Source organism: Scyliorhinus torazame, chromosome 20 (genome assembly GCF_047496885.1).
Source record: "Scyliorhinus torazame isolate Kashiwa2021f chromosome 20, sScyTor2.1, whole genome shotgun sequence".
In the NCBI taxonomy this organism is placed as follows: domain Eukaryota; kingdom Metazoa; phylum Chordata; class Chondrichthyes; order Carcharhiniformes; family Scyliorhinidae; genus Scyliorhinus; species Scyliorhinus torazame.
In genome coordinates, this window is record NC_092726.1 from 139,417,880 (window position 1) to 139,436,779 (window position 18,900).

Here is an 18,900-nt window from a genome sequence, read left to right on the forward strand (position 1 = left end):
TAATACTGGCGGCTGTGGGATAAGGATGCACCCTTCTATTATAATCCTGGCGGCTGTGGGATAAGGATGCACCCTTCTATTATAATCCTTGGGGCTGTGGGATAGGGATGCACCCGTCTATTATGATCCTGGCGGTTGTGGGATAGGGATGCACACTTCTATTATAATCCTGGCGGCTGTGGGATAGGGGTGCACCATTCTATTATAATCCTGGGCGCTGTGGGATAGGGATGCACCCTTCTATTATAATGCTGGCGGCTGTGGGATAGGGATGCACCTTCTATTATAATCCTTGGGGCTGTGGGATAGGGATGCACCCGTCTATTATGATCCTGGCGGTTGTGGGATAGGGATGCACACTTCTATTATAATCCTGGCGGCTGTGGGATAGGGGTGCACCATTCTATTATAACCCTGGGCGCTGTGGGATAGGGATGCACCCTTCTATTATAATCCTGGCGGCTGTGGGATAGGGATGCACCATTCTATTATAATCCTGGCGGCTGTGGGATAGGGATGCACCCTTCTATTATAATCCTGGGCGCTGGGGGATAGGGATGCCCCCTTCTATTATAATCCTGGCGGCTGTGGGATAGGGATGCACCCTTCTATTATAATCCTGGCGGCTGTGGGATAGGGATGCACCCTTCTATTATAATCCTTGCGGCTGTGGGATAGGGATGCACCCTTCTATTATAATCCTGGGGGCTGTGTGATAGGGATGCACCCGTCTATTATGATCCTGGCGGTTGTGGGATAGGGATGCACCTTTCTATTATAATCCTGAGGGCTGTGGGATAGGGATGCACCCTTCTATTATAATCCTGGCGGTTGTGGGATAGGGACGCACCCTTCTATTATAATCCTGGCGGCTGTGGGATAGGGATGCACCCTTCTATTATAATCCTGGGGGCTGTGGGATAGGGATGCACCCTTCTATTATAATCCTGAGGGCTGTGGGATCGGGATGCACCCTTCTATTATAATCCTGGCGGCTGTGGGATAGGGATGCCCCCTTCTCTTATAATACTGGCGGCTGTGGGATAAGGATGCACCCTTCTATTATAATCCTGGCGGCTGTGGGATAGGGATGCACCCTTCTATTATAATCCTTGGGGCTGTGGGATAGGGATGCACCCGTCTATTATGATCCTGGCGGTTGTGGGATAGGGATGCACACTTCTATTAAAATCCTGGCGGCTGTGGGATAGGGATGCAGCCTTCTATTATATTCCTGGCGGCTGTGGGATAGGGGTGCACCCGTCTATTATGATCCTGGCGGTTGTGGGATAGGGATGCACACTTCTCTTATAATACTGGCGGCTGTGGGATAGGGATGCACCCTTCTATTATAATCTTGGCGGCTGTGGGATAGGGATGCACCCTTCTATTATAATCCTGGGGGCTGTGGGATAGGGATGCACCCGTCTGTTATGATCCTGGCGGTTGTGGGATAGGGATGCACCCTTCTATTATAACCCTGGCGGCTGTGGGATAGGAATGCACCCTTCTTTTATAATACTGGCGGCTGTGGGATAGGGATGCACCCTTCTATTATAATCCTGGCGGCTGTGGGATAGGGATGCACCCTTCAATTATAATTCTAGGGGCTGTGGGATAGGGATGCACACGTCTATTATGATCCTGGCGGTTGTGGGATAGGGATGCAAACTTCTATTATAATCCTGGCGGCTGTGGGATAGGGATGCACCTTTCTATTATAATCCTGGCGGCTGTGGGATAGGGATGCACCCTTCTATTATAATCCTGCCGGCTGTGGGGTAGGGATGCACCCTTCTATTATAATCCTGGCGGCTGTGGGATAGGGATGCACCCTTCTATTATAATCCTGGCGGATGTGGAATATGGATTCATCCTTTTATTATAATCCTGGCGGCTGTGGGATAGGGATGCACCCTTCTATTATTATCCTGGCGGCTGTGGGATCGGGATGCACCCTCCTATTATAATGCTGGTGGCTGTGGGATAGGGATGCACCCTTCTATTATAATCCTGGCGGCTGTGGAATATGGATGCAACCTTCTATTATAACCCTGGTGGCTGTGGGATAGGAATGCACCCTTCTGTTATAATCCTGACGGCTGTGGGATAGGGATGCACCGATCTATTATAAACCTGGCGGCTGTGGAATATGGATGCAACCTTCTATTATAACCCTGGTGGCTGTGGGATAGGAATGCACCCTTCTGTTATAATCCTGACGGCTGTGGGATAGGGATGCACCCTTCTATTATAAACCTGGCGGCTGTGGAATATGGATGCACCCTTCTATTATAATCCTGGCGGCTGTGGGATAGGTATGCACCGTTCTATTATACTATTATAATCCTGGCGGCTGTTAGATAGGGATGCACCCTTCTATTATATTCCTGGCGGCTGTGGGACAGGGATGCACCCTTCTATTATAGTCCTGGCGGCTGTGGGATAGGGATGCACTCTTCTATTATAATCCTGGCGGCTGTGGGATAGGAATGCACCCTTCTATTATAATGCTGGCGGCTGTTGGATAGGGATGCACCATTCTATTATAATCCTGGGGGCTGTGGGATAGGGATGCACCCTTCTATTATAATCCTGGCGGCTGTGGGATAGGGATGCACCCTTCTATTATAATGCTGGCGGCTGTTGGATAGGGATGCACCATTCTATTATAATCCTGGGGGCTGTGGGATAGGGATGCACCCTTCTATTATAATCCTGGCGGTTGTGGGATAGGGGTGCACCCTTCTATTATAATCCTGGCGGCTGTGGGATAGGGATGCACCCTTCTATTATAATCCTGGCGGCTGTGGGATAGTGATGCACCTTTCTATTATAATCCTGGCGGCTGTGGGATAGGGATGCACCCTTCTATTATAATCCTGGCGGCTGTGGGATAGGGATGCACCCTTCTATTATAATCCTGGCGGCTGTGGGATCGGGATGCACCCTTCTATTATACTATTATAATCCTGGCGGCTGGTAGATAGGGATGCACCCTTCTATTATAGTCCTGGCGGCTGTCGGATAGGGATGCACTCTTCTATTATAAACCTGGTGGCTGTGGGATAGGGATGCACCCTTCTATTATAACACTGGCGGCTGTGGGATAGGGATGCACCCTTCTATTATAACCATGGCGGCTGTGGGATAGGGATGCACCCTTCTATTATAATCCTGGCGGATGTGGAATATGGATGCATCCTTTTATTATAATCCTGGCGGCTGTGGGATAGGGATGCAGCCTTCTATTATAATCCTGGCGGCTGTGGGATCGGGATGCACCCTTCTATTATAATCCTGGCGGCTGTGGGATAGGGATGCACCCTTCTATTATAATCCTGGCGGCTGTGGGATTGGGATGCACCCTTCTATTATAATCCTGGCGGCTGTGGGATAGGGATGCACCCTTCTATTATAATGCTGGTGTCTGTGGGATAGGGTGCACCGTTCTATTATAATCCTGGCGGCTGTGGGATAGGGATGCACCCTTCTATTATAATCCTGGCGGCTGTGGAATATGGATGCAACCTTCTATTATAATCCTGGCGGCTGTGGGATAGGGATGCACCATTCTGTTATAATCCTGACGGCTGTGGGATAGGGATGCACCCTTCTATTATAATCCTGGCGGCTGTGGGATAGGGATGCACTCTTCTATTATAATCCTGGCGGCTGTGGGATAGGGATGCACCCTTCTATTATAATCCTGGCGGCTGTGGGATAGGGATGTACCCTTCTATTATAATCCTGGCGGCTGTGGAATAGGGATGCCCCCTTCTCTTATAATACTGGCGGCTGTGGGATAGGGATGCACCCTTCTATTATAATCCTGGGGGCTGTGGGATAGGGATGCACCCGTCTATTATGATCCTGGCGGTTGTGGGATGGGGATGCACACTTCTATTATAATCCTGGCGGCTGTGGGATAGGGGTGCACCCTTCTATTATAATCCTAGCGGCTGTGGGATAGGGATGCATCCTTCTATTATAACCCTGGCGGCTGTGGGATAGGGATGCACCCTTCTATTATAACCCTGGCGGCTGTGGGATAGGGATGCACCCTTCTATTATAACCCTGGCGGCTGTGGGATAGGGATGCATCCTTCTATTATAACCCTGGCGGCTGTGGGATAGGGATGCACCCTTCTATTATAACCCTGGCGGCTGTGGGATATGGATGCACCCTTCTATTATAATCCTGGGCGCTGTGGGATAGGGATGCACCGTTCTATTATAATCCTGGCGGCTGTGGAATAGGGATGCACCCGTCTATTATGATCCTGGCGGTTGTGGGATAGGGATGCACCCTTCTCTTATAATATTGGCGGTTGTGGGATAGGGATGCACCCTTCTCTTATAATATTGGCGGCTGTGGGATAGGGATGCACCCTTCTCTTATAATATTGGCGGCTGTGGGATAGGGATGCACCCTTCTATTATAATCCTGGCGGCTGTGGGATAGGGATGCGCCCTTCTATTATAATCCTGGCGGCTGTGGGATAGGGATGCACCCTTCTCTTATAATATTGGCGGCTGTGGGATAGGGATGCACCCTTCTATTATAATCCTGGCGGCTGTGGGATAGGGATGCACCCTTCGATTATAATCCTGGCGGCTGTGGGATAGCGATGCACCCTTCCATTATAATCCTGGGGGCTGTGGGATTGGGATGCACCCGTCTATTATGATCCTGGCGGTTGTGGGATAGGGATGCACCCTTCTATTATAACCCTATCGGCTGTGGGATAGGGATGCACCCTTCTCTTATAATACTCGCGGCTGTGGGATAGGGATGCACCCTTCTATTATAATCCTGGCGGCTATGGGATAGGGATGCAGCCTTCTATTATAATCCTGGGGGCTGTGGGATAGGGATGCAGCCGTCTATTATAATCCTGACGGCTGTGGGATAGCGATGCACCCTTCTATTATAATCCTGGGGGCTGTGGGATTGGGATGCACCCGTCTATTATGATCCTGGCGGTTGTGGGATAGGGATGCACCCTTCTATTATAACCCTATCGGCTGTGGGATAGGGATGCACCCTTCTCTTATAATACTGGCGGCTGTGGGATAGGGATGCACACTTCTATTATAATCCTGGGGGCTGTGGGATAGGAATGCACCGTCTATTATGATCCTGGCGGTTGTGGGATAGGGATGCACCCTTCTATTATAATCCTGGCGGATGTGGAATATGGATTCATCCTTTTATTATAATCCTGGCGGCTGTGGGATAGGGATGCACCCTTCTATTATTATCCTGGCGGCTGTGGGATCGGGATGCACCCTCCTATTATAATGCTGGTGGCTGTGGGATAGGGATGCACCCTTCTATTATAATCCTGGCGGCTGTGGAATATGGATGCAACCTTCTATTATAACCCTGGTGGCTGTGGGATAGGAATGCACCCTTCTGTTATAATCCTGACGGCTGTGGGATAGGGATGCACCGATCTATTATAAACCTGGCGGCTGTGGAATATGGATGCAACCTTCTATTATAACCCTGGTGGCTGTGGGATAGGAATGCACCCTGCTGTTATAATCCTGACGGCTGTGGAATATGGATGCACCCTTCTATTATAATCCTGGCGGCTGTGGGATAGGGATGCACCCTTCTATTATAATCCTGGCGGCTGTGGGATAGGGATGCAGCCTTCTATTATAATCCTGGCGGCTGTGGGATTGGGATGCACCCTTCTATTATAATGCTGGCGGCTGTGGGATAGGGATGCACCCTTCTGTTATAATCCTGGCTGCTGTGGGATAGGGATGCACCCGTCTATTATAATCCTGGCGGCTGTGGGGTAGGGATGCACCGTTCTATTATAATCCTGGCGGCTGTGGGATAAGGATGCACCCTTCTATTATATTCCTGGCGGCTGTGGGATAGGGATGCACCCTTCTATTATAATCCTGGCGGCTGTGGGATAGGGATGCACCCTTCTATTATAATCCTGGCGGCTGTGGGATAGGGATGCATCCTTCTATTATAATCCTGGCGGCTGTGGGATAGGGATGCACCCTTCTATTATAATCCTGGCGGCTGTGGGATAGGTATGCACCCTTCTATTATACTATTATAATCCTGGCGGCTGTTAGATAGGGATGCGCCCTTCTATTATAATCCTGGCGGCTGTGGGATAGGGATGCAGCCTTCTATTATAATCCTGGCGGCTGTGGGATAGGGATGCGCCCTTCTATTATAATCCTGGCGGCTGTGGGATAGGGATGCACCCTTCTATTATAATCCTGGCGGCTGTGGGATAGGGATGCGCCCTTCTATTATAATCCTGGCGGCTGTGGGATAGGGATGCGCCCTTCTATTATAATCCTGGCGGCTGTGGGATAGGGATGCACCCTTCTATTATACTATTATAATACTGGCGGCTGTTAGATAGGGATGCACCCTTCTTTTATAATCCTGGCGGCTTTGGGATAGGGATGCGCCCTTCTATTATAATCCTGGCGGCTGTGGGTCAGGGATGCACCCTTCTATTATAATCCTGGCGGCTGTGGGATAGGGATGCACCCTTCTATTATAATCCTGGCGGCTGTGGGATAGGGATGCACCCTTCTATTATAATCCTGGCGGCTGTGGGATAGGGATGCACCCTTCTATTATAGTCCTGGCGGCTGTGGGATAGGGATGCACTCTTCTATTATAATCCTGGCGGCTGTGGGATAGGGATGCAGTCTTCTATTATAATCCTGGCGGCTGTGGGATAGGGATGCACCCTTCTATTATAACCCTGGCAGCTGTGGGATAGGGATGCATCCTTCAATTATGACCCTGGCGGCTGTGGGATAGGGATGCACCCTTCTAGTATAATCCTGGCGGCTGTGGGATAGGGATGCACCCTTCTATTATAATCCTGGGGGCTGTGGGATAGGGATGCACCCGTCTATTATAATCCTGGCGGTTGTGGGATAGGGATGCACCCTTCTATTATAATACTGGCGGCTGTGGGATAGGGGTGCACTCTTCTATTATAATCCTGGGCGCTGTGGGATAGGGATGCACCCTTCTATTATAATCCTGGCCGCTGTGGGATAGGGATGCACCCTTCTATTATAATCCTGGCGGCTGTGGGATAGGGATGCACACTTCTATTATACTCCTGGCGGCTGTGGGATAGGGGTGCACCCGTCTATTATGATCCTGGCGGTTGTGGGATAGGGATGCACCCTTCTATTATAACCCTCGCGGCTGTTGGATAGGGATGCCCCCTTCTCTTATAATACTGGCGGCTGCGGGATAGGGATGCACCCTTCTATTAGATTCCTGGCGGCTGTGGGGTAGGGATGCACCCTTCTATTATAATCCTGGGGGCTGTGGGATAGGGATGCACCCGTCTATTATGATCCTGGCGGTTGTGGGATAGGGATGCACACTTCTATTGTAATCCTGGCGGTTGTGGGATAGGGGTGCAGCCTCGATTATAATCCTGGGCGCAGTGGGATAGGGATGCACCCTTCTATTATAATCCTGGCGGCTGCGGGATAGGGATGCACCCGTCTATTATGACCCTGGCGGTTGTGGGATAGGGATGCACACTTCTCTTATAATACTGGCGGCTGTGGGATAGGGATGCACCCTTCTATTATAATCCTGGCGGCTGTGGGATAGGGATGCACCCTTCTATTATAATCCTGGCGGCTGTGCATTGGGATGCACCCTTCTATTATAATCCTGGCGGCTGTGGGATAGGGATGCACCTTTCTGTTACAATCCTGGCGGCTGTGGGATAGGGATGCACCCTTCTATTATAATCCTGGCGGCTGTGGGATAGGGATGCACACTTCTATTATAATCCTGGCGGCAGTGGGATAGGGATGCACCCTTCTATTATAATCCTGGCGGCTGTGGGATAGGAATGCAACCTTTCTGTTACAATCCTGGCGGCTGTGGGATAGGGATGCACCCTTCTATTATAATCCTGGCGGCTGTGGGATAGGGATGCACCCTTCTATTATAACCCTATCGGCTGTGGGATAGGGATGCACCCTTCTCTTATAATACTCGCGGCTGTGGGATAGGGATGCACCCTTCTATTATAATCCTGGCGGCTATGGGATAGGGATGCACCCTTCTATTATAACCCTATCGGCTATGGGATAGGGATGCACCCTTCTATTATAACCCTATCGGCTGTGGGATAGGGATGCACCCTTCTCTTATAATACTCGCGGCTGTGGGATAGGGATGCACCCTTCTATTATAATCCTGGCGGCTGTGGGATAGGGATGCACCCTTCTATTATAACCCTATCGGCTGTGGGATAGGGATGCACGCTTCTCTTATAATACTCGCGGCTGTGGGATAGGGATGCACCCTGCTATTATAATCCTGAGGGCTGTGGGATAGGGATGCACCCGTCTATTATGATCCTGGCGGTTGTGGGATAGCGATGCACCCTTCGATTATAATACTGGCGGCTGTGGGATAGGGATGCACCCTTCTATTATAATCCTGGCGGCTGTGGGATAGGGATGCACCCTTCTATTATTATCCAGGCGGCTGTGGGATCGGGATGCACCCTCCTATTATAATGCTGGTGGCTGTGGGATAGGGATGCACCCTTCTATTATAATCCTAGCGGCTGTGGAATATGGATGCAACCTTCTATTATAACCCTGGTGGCTGTGGGATAGGAATGCACCCTTCTGTTATAATCCTGACGGCTGTGGGATAGGGATGCACCCTTCTATTATAAACCTGGCGGCTGTGGGATAGGGATGCACCCTTCTATTATAATCCTGGCGGCTGTGGCATAGGAATGCACCCTTCTATTATAATCCTGGCGGCTGTGGGATTGGGATGCACCCTTCTGTTATAATCCTGGCTGCTGTGGGATAGGGATGCACCCGTCTATTATAATCCTGGCGGCTGTGGGGTAGGGATGCACCCTTCTATTATAATCCTGGCGGCTGTGGGATAAGGATGCACCCTTCTATTATATTCCTGGCGGCTGTGGGATAGGGATGCACCCTTCTATTATAATCCTGGCGGCTGTGGGATAGGGATGCACCCTTCTATTATAATCCTGGCGGCTGTGGGATAGGGATGCATCCTTCTATTATAATCCTGGCGGCTGTGGGATAGGGATGCACCCTTCTATTATAATCCTGGCGGCTGTGGGATAGGTATGCACCCTTCTATTATACTATTATAATCCTGGCGGCTGTTAGATAGGGATGCGCCCTTCTATTATAATCCTGGCGGCTGTGGGATAGGGATGCAGCCTTCTATTATAATCCTGGCGGCTGTGGGATAGGGATGCGCCCTTCTATTATAATCCTGGCGGCTGTGGGATAGGGATGCACCCTTCTATTATAATCCTGGCGGCTGTGGGATAGGGATGCGCCCTTCTATTATAATCCTGGCGGCTGTGGGATAGGGATGCGCCCTTCTATTATAATCCTGGCGGCTGTGGGATAGGGATGCACCCTTCTATTATAATCCTGGCGGCTTTGGGATAGGGATGCGCCCTTCTATTATAATCGTGGCGGCTGTGGGTCAGGGATGCACCCTTCTATTATAATCCTGGCGGCTGTGGGATAGGGATGCACCCTTCTATTATACTCCTGGCGGCTGTGGGATAGGGATGCACTCTTCTATTATAATCCTGGCGGCTGTGGGATAGGGATGCAGTCTTCTATTATAATCCTGGCGGCTGTGGGATAGGGATGCACCCTTCTATTATAACCCTGGCAGCTGTGGGATAGGGATGCATCCTTCAATTATGACCCTGGCGGCTGTGGGATAGGGATGCACCCTTCCAGTATAATCCTGGCGGCTGTGGGATAGGGATGCACCCTTCTATTATAATCCTGGGGGCTGTGGGATAGGGATGCACCCGTCTATTATAATCCTGGCGGTTGTGGGATAGGGATGCACCCTTCTATTATAATACTGGCGGCTGTGGGATAGGGGTGCACTCTTCTATTATAATCCTGGGCGCTGTGGGATAGGGATGCACCCTTCTATTATAATCCTGGCCGCTGTGGGATAGGGATGCACCCTTCTATTATAATCCTGGCGGCTGTGGGATAGGGATGCACACTTCTATTATACTCCTGGCGGCTGTGGGATAGGGGTGCACCCGTCTATTATGATCCTGGCGGTTGTGGGATAGGGATGCACCCTTCTATTATAACCCTCGCGGCTGTTGGATAGGGATGCCCCCTTCTCTTATAATACTGGCGGCTGCGGGATAGGGATGCACCCTTCTATTAGAATCCTGGCGGCTGTGGGGTAGGGATGCACCCTTCTATTATAATCCTGGGGGCTGTGGGATAGGGATGCACCCGTCTATTATGATCCAGGCGGTTGTGGGATAGGGATGCACACTTCTATTATAATCCTGGCGGTTGTGGGATAGGGGTGCAGCCTCGATTATAATCCTGGGCGCAGTGGGATAGGGATGCACCCTTCTATTATAATCCTGGCGGCTGTGGGATAGGGATGCACCCGTCTATTATGACCCTGGCGGTTGTGGGATAGGGATGCACACTTCTCTTATAATACTGGCGGCTGTGGGATAGGGATGCACCCTTCTATTATAATCCTGGCGGCTGTGGGATAGGGATGCACCCTTCTATTATAATCCTGGGGGCTGTGGGATAGGGATGCACCCGTCTATTATGATCCTGGCGGTTGTGGGATAGGAATGCACCCTTCTATTATAACCCTGGCGGCTGTGGGATAGGGATGCACCCTTCTCTTATAATACTGGCGGCTGTGGGATAGGGATGCACCCTTCTATTATAATCCTGGCGGCTGTGGGATAGGGATGCACCCTTCTATTATAATCCTGGGGGCTGTGGGATAGGGATGCACCTTTCTGTTACAATCCTGGCGGCTGTGGGATAGGGATGCACCCTTCTATTATAATCCTGGCGGCTGTGGGATAGGGATGCACACTCCTATTATAATCCTGGCGGCTGTGGGATAGGGATGCACCCGTCTATTATGATCCTGGCGGTTGTGGGATAGGGATGCACCCTTCTATTATAATCCTGGCGGCTGTGGGATAGGAATGCAACCTTTCTGTTACAATCCTGGCGGCTGTGGGATAGGGATGCACCCTTCTATTATAATCCTGGCGGCTGTGGGATAGGGATGCACACTTCTATTATAATCCTGGCGGCTGTGGGATAGGGATGCAGCCTTCTATTATAATCCTGGCGGCTGTGGGATAGGGATGCACCCTTCTATTATAATCCTGGCGGCTGTGGGATAGGGTTGCACACTTGTATTATAATCCTGGCGGCTGTGGGATAGGCTTGCACCCTTCTATTATACTATTATAATCCTGGCGGCTGTTAGATAGGGATGCACCCTTCTATTATAATCCTGGCGGCTGTGGGACAGGGATGCACCCTTCTATTATAGTCCTGGCGGCTGTGGGATAGTGATGCACCCTTCTATTATAATCCTGGCGGCTGTGGGATAGGAATGTACCCTTCTATTTTAACCCTGGCGGCTGTGGGATAGGGATGCACCCTTCTATTATAATCCTGGCGGCTGTGGGATATGGATGCACCCTTGTATTATAATCCTGGCGGCTGTGGGATAGGGATGCACCCTTCTATTATAATCCTTGCGGCTGTGGGATAGGGATGCACCCTTCTATTATAACCTTGGCGGCTGTGGGATAGGGATGCACCCTTCTATTATAATCCTGGCGGCTGTGGGATAGGGATGCACCCTTCTATTATAATCCTGGGGGCTGTGGGATAGGGATGCACCCGTCTATAATGATCCTGGCGGTTGTGGGATAGGGATGCACCCTTCTATTATAATCCTGGGGCTGTGGGATAGGGATGCACCCTTCTATTATAATCCTGGCGGCTGTGGGATACGGATGCACCCTTCTATTATAATCCTGGGGGCTGTGGGATAGGGATGCACCCTTCTATTATAATCCTGGCGGCTGTGGGATAGGGATGCACCCTTCTATTATAATCCTGGCGGCTGTGGAATAGGGATGCCCCCTTCTCTTATAATACTGGCGGCTGTGGGATAGGGATGCACCCTTCTATTATAATCCTTGCGGCTGTGGGATAGGGATGCACCCGTCTATTATGATCCTGGCGCTTGTGGGATAGGGATGCACACTTCTATTATAATCCTGGCGGCTGTGGGATAGGGGTGCACCCTTCTATTATAATCCTGGGCGCTATGGGATAGGGATGCACCCTTCTTTTATAATCCTGGCGGCTGTGGGATAGGGATGCACCCGTCTATTATGATCCTGGCGGTTGTGGGATAGGGATGCACCCTTCTCTTATAATACTGGCGGCTGTGGGATAGGGATGCACCCTTCTATTATAATCCTGGCGGCTGTGGGATAGGGATGCACCCTTCTATTATAATCCTGGGGGCAGTGGGATAGGGATGCACCCGTCTATTATGATCCTGGCGGTTGTGGGATAGGGATGCACCCTTCTATTATAACCCTGGCGGCTGTGGGATAGGGATGCACCCTTCTCTTATAATACTGGCGGCTGTGGGATAGGGATGCACCCGTCTATTATAATCCTGGCGGCTGTGGGATAGGGATGCACCCTTCTATTATAATCATGGGGGCTGTGGGATAGGGATGCACCCGTCTATTATAATCCTGGCGGATGTGGGATAGGGATGCACCCTTCTATTATAATCCTGGCGGCTGTGGGATAGGGATGCACCATTCTATTATAATCCTGGCGGCTGTGGGATAGGGATGCACCATTCTATTATAATCCTGGCGGCTGTGGGATAGGGATGCACCATTCTATTATAATCCTGGCGGCTGTGGGATAGGGATGCACCATTCTATTATAACCCTGGCGGCTGTGGGATAGGGATGTACCCTTCTATTATAACCATGGCGGCTGTGGGATAGGGATGCACCCTTCTATTATAATACTGGCGGATGTGGAATATGGATGCATCCTTTTATTATAATCCTGGGGGCTGTGGGATAGGGATGCACCCGTCTATTATAATCCTGGCGGTTGTGGGATAGGGATGCACCCTTCTATTATAATACTGGCGGCTGTGGGATAGGGGTGCACTCTTCTATTATAATCCTGGGCGCTGTGGGATAGGGATGCACCCTTCTATTATAATCCTGGCCGCTGTGGGATAGGGATGCACCCTTCTATTATAATCCTGGCGGCTGTGGGATAGGGATGCACACTTCTATTATACTCCTGGCGGCTGTGGGATAGGGGTGCACCCGTCTATTATGATCCTGGCGGTTGTGGGATAGGGATGCACCCTTCTATTATAACCCTCGCGGCTGTTGGATAGGGATGCCCCCTTCTCTTATAATACTGGCGGCTGCGGGATAGGGATGCACCCTTCTATTAGAATCCTGGCGGCTGTGGGGTAGGGATGCACCCTTCTATTATAATCCTGGGGGCTGTGGGATAGGGATGCACCCGTCTATTATGATCCTGGCGGTTGTGGGATAGGGATGCACACTTCTATTATAATCCTGGCGGTTGTGGGATAGGGGTGCAGCCTCGATTATAATCCTGGGCGCAGTGGGATAGGGATGCACCCTTCTATTATAATCCTGGCGGCTGTGGGATAGGGATGCACCCGTCTATTATGACCCTGGCGGTTGTGGGATAGGGATGCACACTTCTCTTATAATACTGGCGGCTGTGGGATAGGGATGCACCCTTCTATTATAATCCTGGCGGCTGTGGGATAGGGATGCACCCTTCTCTTATAATCCTGGGGGCTGTGGGATAGGGATGCACCCGTCTATTATGATCCTGGCGGTTGTGGGATAGGAATGCACCCTTCTATTATAACCCTGGCGGCTGTGGGATAGGGATGCACCCTTCTCTTATAATACTGGCGGCTGTGGGATAGGGATGCACCCTTCTATTATAATCCTGGCGGCTGTGGGATAGGGATGCACCCTTCTATTATAATCCTGGGGGCTGTGGGATAGGGATGCACCTTTCTGTTACAATCCTGGCGGCTGTGGGATAGGGATGCACCCTTCTATTATAATCCTGGCGGCTGTGGGATAGGGATGCACACTCCTATTATAATCCTGGCGGCTGTGGGATAGGGATGCACCCGTCTATTATGATCCTGGCGGTTGTGGGATAGGGATGCACCCTTCTATTATAATCCTGGCGGCTGTGGGATAGGAATGCAACCTTTCTGTTACAATCCTGGCGGCTGTGGGATAGGGATGCACCCTTCTATTATAATCCTGGCGGCTGTGGGATAGGGATGCACACTTCTATTATAATCCTGGCGGCTGTGGGATAGGGATGCAGCCTTCTATTATAATCCTGGCGGCTGTGGGATAGGGATGCACCCTTCTATTATAATCCTGGCGGCTGTGGGATAGGGTTGCACACTTGTATTATAATCCTGGCGGCTGTGGGATAGGCTTGCACCCTTCTATTATACTATTATAATCCTGGCGGCTGTTAGATAGGGATGCACCCTTCTATTATAATCCTGGCGGCTGTGGGACAGGGATGCACCCTTCTATTATAGTCCTGGCGGCTGTGGGATAGTGATGCACCCTTCTATTATAATCCTGGCGGCTGTGGGATAGGAATGTACCCTTCTATTTTAACCCTGGCGGCTGTGGGATAGGGATGCACCCTTCTATTATAATCCTGGCGGCTGTGGGATATGGATGCACCCTTGTATTATAATCCTGGCGGCTGTGGGATAGGGATGCACCCTTCTATTATAATCCTTGCGGCTGTGGGATAGGGATGCACCCTTCTATTATAACCTTGGCGGCTGTGGGATAGGGATGCACCCTTCTATTATAATCCTGGCGGCTGTGGGATAGGGATGCACCCTTCTATTATAATCCTGGGGGCTGTGGGATAGGGATGCACCCGTCTATAATGATCCTGGCGGTTGTGGGATAGGGATGCACCCTTCTATTATAATCCTGGGGCTGTGGGATAGGGATGCACCCTTCTATTATAATCCTGGCGGCTGTGGGATACGGACGCACCCTTCTATTATAATCCTGGGGGCTGTGGGATAGGGATGCACCCTTCTATTATAATCCTGGCGGCTGTGGGATAGGGATGCACCCTTCTATTATAATCCTGGCGGCTGTGGAATAGGGATGCCCCCTTCTCTTATAATACAGGCGGCTGTGGGATAGGGATGCACCCTTCTATTATAATCCTTGCGGCTGTGGGATAGGGATGCACCCGTCTATTATGATCCTGGCGCTTGTGGGATAGGGATGCACACTTCTATTATAATCCTGGCGGCTGTGGGATAGGGGTGCACCCTTCTATTATAATCCTGGGCGCTATGGGATAGGGATGCACCCTTCTTTTATAATCCTGGCGGCTGTGGGATAGGGATGCACCCGTCTATTATGATCCTGGCGGTTGTGGGATAGGGATGCACCCTTCTCTTATAATACTGGCGGCTGTGGGATAGGGATGCACCCTTCTATTATAATCCTGGCGGCTGTGGGATAGGGATGCACCCTTCTATTATAATCCTGGGGGCAGTGGGATAGGGATGCACCCGTCTATTATGATCCTGGCGGTTGTGGGATAGGGATGCACCCTTCTATTATAACCCTGGCGGCTGTGGGATAGGGATGCACCCTTCTCTTATAATACTGGCGGCTGTGGGATAGGGATGCACCCGTCTATTATAATCCTGGCGGCTGTGGGATAGGGATGCACCCTTCTATTATAATCATGGGGGCTGTGGGATAGGGATGCACCCGTCTATTATAATCCTGGCGGATGTGGGATAGGGATGCACCCTTCTATTATAATCCTGGCGGCTGTGGGATAGGGATGCACCATTCTATTATAATCCTGGCGGCTGTGGGATAGGGATGCACCATTCTATTATAATCCTGGCGGCTGTGGGATAGGGATGCACCATTCTATTATAATCCTGGCGGCTGTGGGATAGGGATGCACCATTCTATTATAACCCTGGCGGCTGTGGGATAGGGATGTACCCTTCTATTATAACCATGGCGGCTGTGGGATAGGGATGCACCCTTCTATTATAATACTAGCGGATGTGGAATATGGATGCATCCTTTTATTATAATCCTGGCGGCTGTGGGATAGGGATGCACCCTTCTATTACAATCCTGGCGGCTGCGGGATAGGGATGCACCCTTCTATTATAATCCTGGCGGCTGTGGGATCGGGATGCACCCTTCCATTATAATGCTGGTGGCTGTGGGATAGGGATGCAACCTTCTATTATAACCCTGGTGGCTGTGGGATAGGAATGCACCATTCTGTTATAATCCTGACGGCTGTGGGATAGGGATGCACCATTCTATTATAAACCTGGCGGCTGTGGAATATGGATGCAACCTTCTATTATAATCCTGGCGGCTGTGGGATAGGGATGCACCCTTCTATTATAATCCTGGCGGTTGTGGGATAGGGATGCACCCTTCTATTATAATACTGGCGGCTGTGGGATAGGAATGCACCCTTCTATTATAATCCTGGCGGCTGTGGGATAGGGATGTACCCTTCTATTATAATCCTGGCGGTTGTGGGATAGGGATGCACCCTTCTATTATAATCCTGGCGGCTGTGGGATAGGGATGCACCCTTCTATTATAATCCTGGCGGCTGTGGGATAGGGATGCACCCTTCTATTATAATACTGGCGGCTGTGGAATATGGATGCAACCTTCTATTATAACCCTGGTGGCTGTGGGATAGGAATGCACCATTCTGTTATAATCCTGACGGCTGTGGGATAGGGATGCACCCTTCTATTATAATCCTGGCGGTTGTGGGATAGGGATGCACCCTTCTATTATAATCCTGGCGGCTGTGGGATCGGGATGCACCCTTCTATTATAATGCTGGTGGCTGTGGGATAGGGATGCACCCTTCTATTATAATCCTGGCGGCTGTGGAATATGGATGCAACCTTCTATTATAGCCCTGGTGGCTGTGGGATAGGAATGCACCATTCTGTTATAATCCTGACGGCTGTGGGATAGGGATGCACCATTCTATTATAAACCTGGCGGCTGTGGAATATGGATGCACCCTTCTATTATAATCCTGGCGGCTCTGGGATAGGGATGCAGCCTTCTATAATAATCCTGGCGGCTGTGGGATAGGGATGCACCCTTCTATTATAATACTGGCGGCTGTGGCATAGGAATGCACCCTTCTATTATAATCCTGGCGGCTGTGGGATTGGGATGCACCCTTCTATTATAATGCTGGCGGCTGTGGGATAGGGATGCACCCTTCTGTTATAATCCTGGCGGCTGTGGGATAGGGATGCACCCTTCTATTATAATCATGGGGGCTGTGGGATAGGGATGCACCCTTCTATTATAACCATGGCGGCTGTGGGATAGGGATGCACCCTTCTATTATAATCCTGGCGGATGTGGAATATGGATGCATCCTTTTATTATAATCCTGGCGGCTGTGGGATAGGGATGCACCCTTCTATTATAATCCTGGCGGCTGTGGGATCGGGATGCACCCTTCTATTATAATGCTGGTGGCTGTGGGATAGGGATGCACCCTTCTAATATAATCCTGGCGGCTGTGGAATATGGATGCAACCTTCTATTATAACCCTTGTGGCTGTGGGATAGGAATGCACCATTCTGTTATAATCCTGACGGCTGTGGGATAGGGATGCACCATTCTATTCTAAACCTGGCGGCTGTGGAATATGGATGCACCCTTCTATTATAATCCTGGCGGCTGTGGGATAGGGGTGCAGCCTTCTATTATAATCCTGGCGGCTGTGGGATAGGGATGCAACCTTCTATTATAATCCTGCCGGCTGTGGGATAGGGATGCACCCTTCTATTATAGTCCTGGCGGCTGTGGGATAGGGATGCACCCTTCTATTATAATCCTGGCGGCTGTCGGATAGGGATGCACCCTTCTATTATAATCCTGACGGCTGTGGGACAGGGATGCACCCGTCTATTATAATCCTGGCGGCTGTGGGATAGGGATGCACTCTTCTATTATAATCCTGGCGGCTGTGGGATAGGGATGCACCCTTCTATTATAATCCTGGCAGCTGTGGGATAGGGATGCACTCTTCTATTATAATCCTGGCGGCTGTGGGATAGGGATGCACCCGTCTATTATAATCCTGGCAGCTGTGGGATAGGGATGCACTCTTCTATTATAATCCTGACGGCTGTGGGATAGGGATGCACCCGTCTATTATAATCCTGGCAGCTGTGGGATAGGGATGCACTCTTCTATTATAATCCTGGCGGCTGTGGGATAGGGATGCATCCTTCTATTATAATCCTGGCGGCTGTGGGATAGGGATGCACCCTTCTATTATAATCCTGGCGGCTGTGGGATAATGATGCAGCCTTCTATTATTTTACTGGCGGCTGTGGGATAGGGATGCACCCTTCAATTTTATCCTGGCGGCTGTGGGATAGGGATGCATCCTCCTATTATAATCTCGGCGGCTGTGGGATAGGGATGCACCCTTCTATTATAATCCTGGCGGCTGTGGGATAATGATGCAGCCTTCTATTATTTTGCTGGCGGCTGTGGGATAGGGATGCACCCTTCTATTATAATCCTGCCGGCTGTGGGATAGGGATGCACCCTTCTATTATAATCCTGGCGGCTGTCGGATAGGGATGCACCCTTCTATTATAATCCTGCCGGCTGGGGGATAGGAATGCACCCTTCTATTATAATCCTGACGGCTGTGGGATAGGGATGCACCCGTCTATTATAATCCTGGCGGCTGTGGGATAGGGATGCACCATTCTATTATAATCCTGGCGGCTGTGGGATAGGGATGCATCCTTCTATTATAATCCTGGCGGCTGTGGGATAGGGATGCACCCTTCTATTATAATCCTGGCGGCTGTGGGATAATGATGCAGC